We start from the raw sequence: 6,461 nt of genomic DNA, 5'->3' as shown, positions 1-6,461 counted from the left end.
CTGTGCTGATTCTAGTCCAGAAATTCACTGAGAGAATATTAATAGAACATGTTGAATGATTGGGTTGATTATTGTCACAGTTATGGGTATTACTGCATTGACTACTACTGCTGTAAATGCCAAAGTGACCTTTCATAAAGAAATTCAAACTACTAAATTTGTTAGAAACTGGCATCCACATTTTGCAGAACTTTGGACTCAAGAGAATCAAATAGATAATGAGATAGTTAATGAAATAGTTGACTTGAGGCAAGCTCTGCTACTTTTAGGAGATCAATTAGAGACTTTAATGGAACAGATTAAATTGAAATGTGATTGGAATGTTACAACTTTTTGTATTACATTTTTAAAGATTAATGAAAGCAAGTATAATTGAGAAAAGGTTAAATTTTTTGAGTCACCCTAATTCTTCTCAAATAATTTATGATTTATAAGAAATTGTAGAGACCTTTTCAGGTAAGTACATAACGTATCTGGAATGGATATTATGGAAAGCCTTGCAGATACCATAGTTTCATTTAAGCCTATGAATCATTTTGACAGTTTTTTTTTTATCCTAGCAATTGTTATACTTGTTTTTGCTATAGCAATTTTATTGGTTTTCAAATGTATTCTGACTTAGGTACATAAGACTATGAGACAGTACAAAATAGAAAAGAGCTGTCTTCACTGTGTGGCTGTATAATCTTCACCACAATTAATAGGGCTTAAACAGAAGGGGAAATATTGTAGGAAATTAGCAGAGTTGCTGTATATGAGGTAGACATTGGAATGAGCAGCTGTTTTCTAGAAGGACTTTGACCTTGACGAATCCTTGCAGAACACAGTGATTGTTTTCCATTATTTGTAGAATTCTCTTACTGCAGGGGCATTGCAGCCATATCGTGACTTTGGTCACAAGACAACTCAGGTACACTGAGGATCCTGTATTATTGTGTATTGCAAACGATACATAATAAAGGGCTAATAAAGTCATGAGGGCGTGTGATGTTTTCCTTTAGTAAGACATCTGAGTTAGATTAGGGACCTTGGTATGAGGAAATATTTTGTGTAATAATCAGTAAATACAGCTTTGTCTGACTGTCTTGGGTGTTCAGTCCAGCAGATAGGCTTGACCTTCCTGCTGCCATGTAGGCCTTAAAATTTCATCTTGGGGAGCCTTCTTTCTTCAACTGACCCATGCCTACTCAGAGACCCTAACACAGCTCCAGCTATCAGATACCACAGCTTGTACACACAAAAGTCCTGCTAGAGTCTGCTTCCCTCTGAAACTTCACAAGCCAGGCCTCCATCATCTCTGCACTGCTCTCAGCATTCTCATCCCCCAAGCTCCACAGAATAGCTCACTGAACTCTCAACACCCAATGGCTTTTCTTGCTCAAGGTCCCAAAGTCCTTCTGCCACATTCCCCCAACTTGGCCAGGTTGATTCCCTAGAATACCCACTTATGTTACCAATTTATTTTAGTTGGGATTACCATTGCTGAGATGAAACCATGACCAATGTGACTCAGGGAGGAAAGGGTTGATTTGGCTACACTTTTACAGGAACTCAAACCAAACTGGAACCTAGAAGCAGGATCCCATGCAGAGGCCATGGAGGGCTGCTGCTTACTGGCTTTCTCCCCGTTGCTTATTCAGCCTGCTTTCTTGTAGTACCAAGGGCTCCTTGCTCAATTGTGGTCCCATCCACATCAATCACTAGTTAAGAAAATGCCTTACAAGTTTGTCTATAGCCCAATCTTATGCAGGCATTTCTTAACTAAGGCTCCCTCCTCTCTGATGACTCTAGCTTGTGTCAAGGTGATATAAAACAGACAGGAAAAGTATATTCATACACTACCTTCCTGTTTGGTATCCAAGAAGAATAGGAGAGCAAACCATATCCCTCCCCAAGAATGACTCCACTGTCCCTTATAGCTGGGGTGGCGGGAGGTCTTGTGCATATGCTGTCATTTGCTTTTGGAGAAATGGCCAAGCTTGCCTAATCCTTATGGGGATACTCTTGGGTCTGTGTGCTTAGTACAGAGATTACAGAGGGCTTTCACCCTTAGCTGCTTTCTTAAAAAGTAAATATATAGAATTTATTAGCTTTCTTCTATCTCTTCCACATATCCTCCTGAAAATAGTATATTAGATGCTGTACTTCTGAAACTTGCTTGGCAATTTCTATCTTTATCTTCTTGTCCCTGGTCCATACCTTCAATACCTCTCTTTTTTTTTCTCTAAATGAGCAAACTACTGCTAAGCAGCATGGCTAGGACCTCTCCCTTAGTGGCTTCCCCTGTCAGTTTCATGGGTTCTGAAAGCCAAGCATTAAGCTTAGAGCCCAGCCTGGAAGTGTGTTTGACTAGGATCTGCATCCCACCTTCCTAGCTCTAGAAAGTTGGTGTGTATGTTACTGTAGGCATGTATACGTAGCTTTCCCTTTTTATTTAGTTTTGCCAGCTGAATAGCAGTGTCCTTTTTTCCCCCCAGCTTTCTTGGGCTCTAGGTGGATATTTGAGTCTCATGTTTGTATGCAAAAATGTATGATGTGGGAAGGTCATTTGCCAATCTTTTGTTTCATTGGTTAATCAATAAAGAAAACTGCTTGGTCCGATAGGTCAGAAAATTAGGTAGGTGGGTGGAGTAGACAGAACAGAATGCTGGGAAGAAGGGAAGTGAGCCAGATGCCATGCCCCTCCTCTCCAGGTCAGATGCGATGAAGCTCCAACCCAAGATGGACGTACACTAGAATCTTCCTGGTAAGCCACCACCTCGTAGTGCTACACAGATTATTAGATATGGGTTAAAGCAAGATATGAGAGTTAGCCAGTAAGAGACTAGAGCTAATGGGCCAAGCAGTGTTTATATGAATACAGTTTGTGTGTTGTTATTTCGGGTGTAAAGCTAACCATGCAAGAGCTGGGTGGCAGGAACGCAGCCCGCAGCTCCTACTACAAATGTAGTTGGTACTTTCTTTTACTCTTTGGCTCTTTGGGTGGCTACAACCTAACTCCCAAATAAATACACACAGTCTTATTCTTGTTTATGAATGCCCAGTCTTAGTTTGGCTTGTTTCTAGACAGCTTTTCGTAACTTAAATTTTCACATCTAACTTTTGCCTCTGGGCTTTCGCCTTTCTATATACCTTTCTTTGCTTCTTACTCTGTGCCTTGCTTTGTAGCATGAGTTATAATAGGTATTAATAATAACACCCTGGAGTCAGATATTGGGGAAAATGCAGAGAGATGAAGGAGCAAAACCTTTCCTACTCAACTTCCCAGCCAAAAAGAGAATGAGCTCCTGTCTCCTCCCACCTTATCACTTCCTCTCACCACCCAGCCGTATCACTTCCTGTCTGTCTGTATAGACCTCCAGACCTCTACAGTTAGCTAGAGGCTAACTCTGCCATCTGATCTTCAGGCAAGCTTTATTTGTACAAACAAGATATCACCATATTGCTGTGTAGCTTGGTGGTGTCCTCTCTCCCCCTTTTCTCTTCTCCCACTTCTTTTTTCTCCTATTTATTCTCTTTGCCTGACAGCCCCACCTATTTCTTCCTCCTGCCTAGCAATTGGCCATTCAGCTCTTTATTAGACCGAGCAGGTGTTTTCGACAGGCACAGTAACACACCTCTGGAGAGTTAAACAAATGCAACATGTCTTTGCATCATTAAACAATTATTCCACAGAATAAACACTTGCAACACATTTTAAAATAATATTTCATAACATTTAATAGGCTTACAATAGCTTCCATCTATTAAATATTTCCCTTTGACCTCTATGATTGGTCTTCAGAATGATGAACACACAATTAGCTTTCACACCCTTCCATGGCTGTTTCATCAGGAGAAAGTCAGCATGATACCCATCCCATGTGGCCTTTGGATAGGGAGAGAAGACATATTTAGCTATCCTTTCATTTCGGGGTTAAAACAGTCATGGGCCTGTCTTTCTTCACAGTGAACTGAGGTCTGATGTCTCACATCCTGGTAACATCTTTTTGTGAAGAAAATATTAGTGAGATTGGTTGTCTAAATTATATCTTATACAATCTTAAGTCTAATGTCTGTATTGTGACCCCTTGGGTTGTTACGAATTCTCTTAGTATTTGGTTAAACATTCCTGTTGATGCTGAAGGCCATGCAGGTGGCCAAAATTAATTTTTCTTTCTGTGCTGTTGAGCAACCCATCCTCAGGAGTCACTTGGGCTTGAGAGGACTCTCAGGCTCTTCTAGCCTTTCTTTTATCAGTTATCCACCAGTGTAAGAATAAGTCAAAGGCTTTGCTTTATTACTATGGTTTCCTTTGAAACACTGAAGAAAATATTCCACACTGACCTTCCTTTTTGTAGACTAGACAATGTTTCAAATTCATTGAGTGGGGTCTCCATAGCTTCCATGAACATGACAAGTGATAGATATCTTTCAACCCCAGGGAATCTTATAGACGTTCTAGGGAAAGGGGATAGATATTCTTCCTTTTAGCCCCTCTAGCCACATTAGAATAACCTCCAAAAATGATTATGAAACATGCAGAAGATCAGTTCTACAGCAGTTTGGTCCTTTTGATAAGTGTATATTATTTCAATAGCCAGACATAACTCAATAAACTTTTGTTTGATGTACATTTTAGCCAGTCCTTGAAATAGTTGATATCTCACCTTGTCAACTTTAATACAATATATGATCTCTAAATCTCATCCTTTATATACCTTGAACAACTTACTCAAGCCTTCATAACTTGCCAATGCTTTCTAGATTTTTTCATTCTGGAATCATCTAGTCATTACCACCGTTTTATATCTAAGTCTTCCTTTACTAAGGCCATTTTCATATTTAAAATTTTGTACATGTGCCTTTATTTACTGCTTCCTTTTCCTAATACCATGAGATATAGACACATTAACAAATATATTTATGATCCTTTGTGAGACTTTTCTCTCCAGTGGAGAGAGACAAAACAATGCCTATTCCATTCCCCATAAGTCCCAATGGCATTGCAAAGTACAAATTCACTAAAGTCAACCCTGGGGGAACCAATGAGTTTATTAGAATTAATTATTGGATATTTTAAGGAGAAATTTACAGGAGTTTGGGCACTGTGTTGCTTTGAATCACAACGGCTTCCATAGTCCAATAGGGAGTGGCACTATTAGGAGGTGTAGCCTTGTTGTAATAGTTATGGTCTTGTTGGAGAAAGAGTGTCAAAGTCACTTCCTGCTGTCTGCTGATCTGGATGTAGGACTCTCAGCTATTTTTCCAGCACCATGTCTGCCTGCATAGCACCATGCTTCCCTCCATGATGATAATGGACTAAACTCTCTGAAAGTGTAAGCCAGCCCCAATGAAATGTCGTCCTTTATAAGAGTTGTCATAATCATGGTGTCTCTCCACAGCAATAGAAACTGTAACTAAGACAGACACCCAAAATCAGCCACGCAGGGAGGTCTCCACCCAATATATACAATGGCTCTCTCACACCTGCGTGTGTGGAGCTCAGCTTCTCTCTAGTCTCTCACTGCCCACTATTTAGCATTATACTACATTTCTCAGTGTACATAGGAGCTAAGCCTGATAGCACTCAAAGTGTGTTTCCACTTTTAAGACGGCTTTCTCATAGGTGCTTTTGCAGAATCCACGCCATACCCAAGTCTCTCCCAGGCTATGTCTATAGCTCCTTCCCAAACCACAAGGTCACATGTCATTAGGACTGAATTGTATATAGGTGCCTGGGAAAGAGCTGTATACTCAGATGGAGAGAAGACCTCATTTCATGATGGAATATCAACAGTCAGCAAACCTGGTGGTGGTCATTCTTTGTAAGCAGGGACAGCTGATCACAGGAAGTGATGATGTTTGTCTTAAGATAGTACTGAGCAGCAACAACTAACTAAAAGACAGCTGAATAGAAACTGTGTAAAAGATAATGTAATAAGTTACTTTTTTCTAGGTGCAATCTGTTAAACTAAACCTTAGAGAAAACACAAGACAGTCTCCATGTAATACATGGCATCACTATTATAACCATGCTTTTGTTTTATAATGGGTCTATATAGGCAATACAAAGAAAAAACGAATACCTAACAAAACATCATCATATTGATGTTTACAGCATCCAGTACAACAGAAATAAAAAAAAAAATCCCTCTTGAAACTCTGATGTTCCAGCTTACTATAGTGAGATTTTTACACAGAGGCTCTCTTTATCCTCTCCATAGTGATAAGTTTTTGCACCCCGTTAAAGCTCTCTGCCGACGCAAGAATCCAAATCAGATCAAATCAAACTGAATTAGAAAAAGCCCAGGTTTAATGAATATCAATGCTCCCGGGTGGCCTTTCAGCTCCCCAGAGAGGAGACTGGGAAGGAAGACTGAAAAACCACATGCTTGTTATCTGGGGAGCAGTTTAAATACCCTGTGGGAGTGATCTTGAGCATCTCTAGGGAGGGGGTCATCACTTGTCAGGCTTTCTAG

The sequence above is a fragment of the Alexandromys fortis genome, unplaced genomic scaffold (assembly GCF_014885135.2).
Source record: "Alexandromys fortis isolate MF-2015 unplaced genomic scaffold, M_Fortis_MF-2015_v1.1 scaffold_261, whole genome shotgun sequence".
In the NCBI taxonomy this organism is placed as follows: Eukaryota; Metazoa; Chordata; class Mammalia; order Rodentia; family Cricetidae; genus Alexandromys; species Alexandromys fortis.
The sequence above is the reverse complement of the archived record's forward strand: the minus strand, read 5'-3'. Positions refer to the sequence as shown.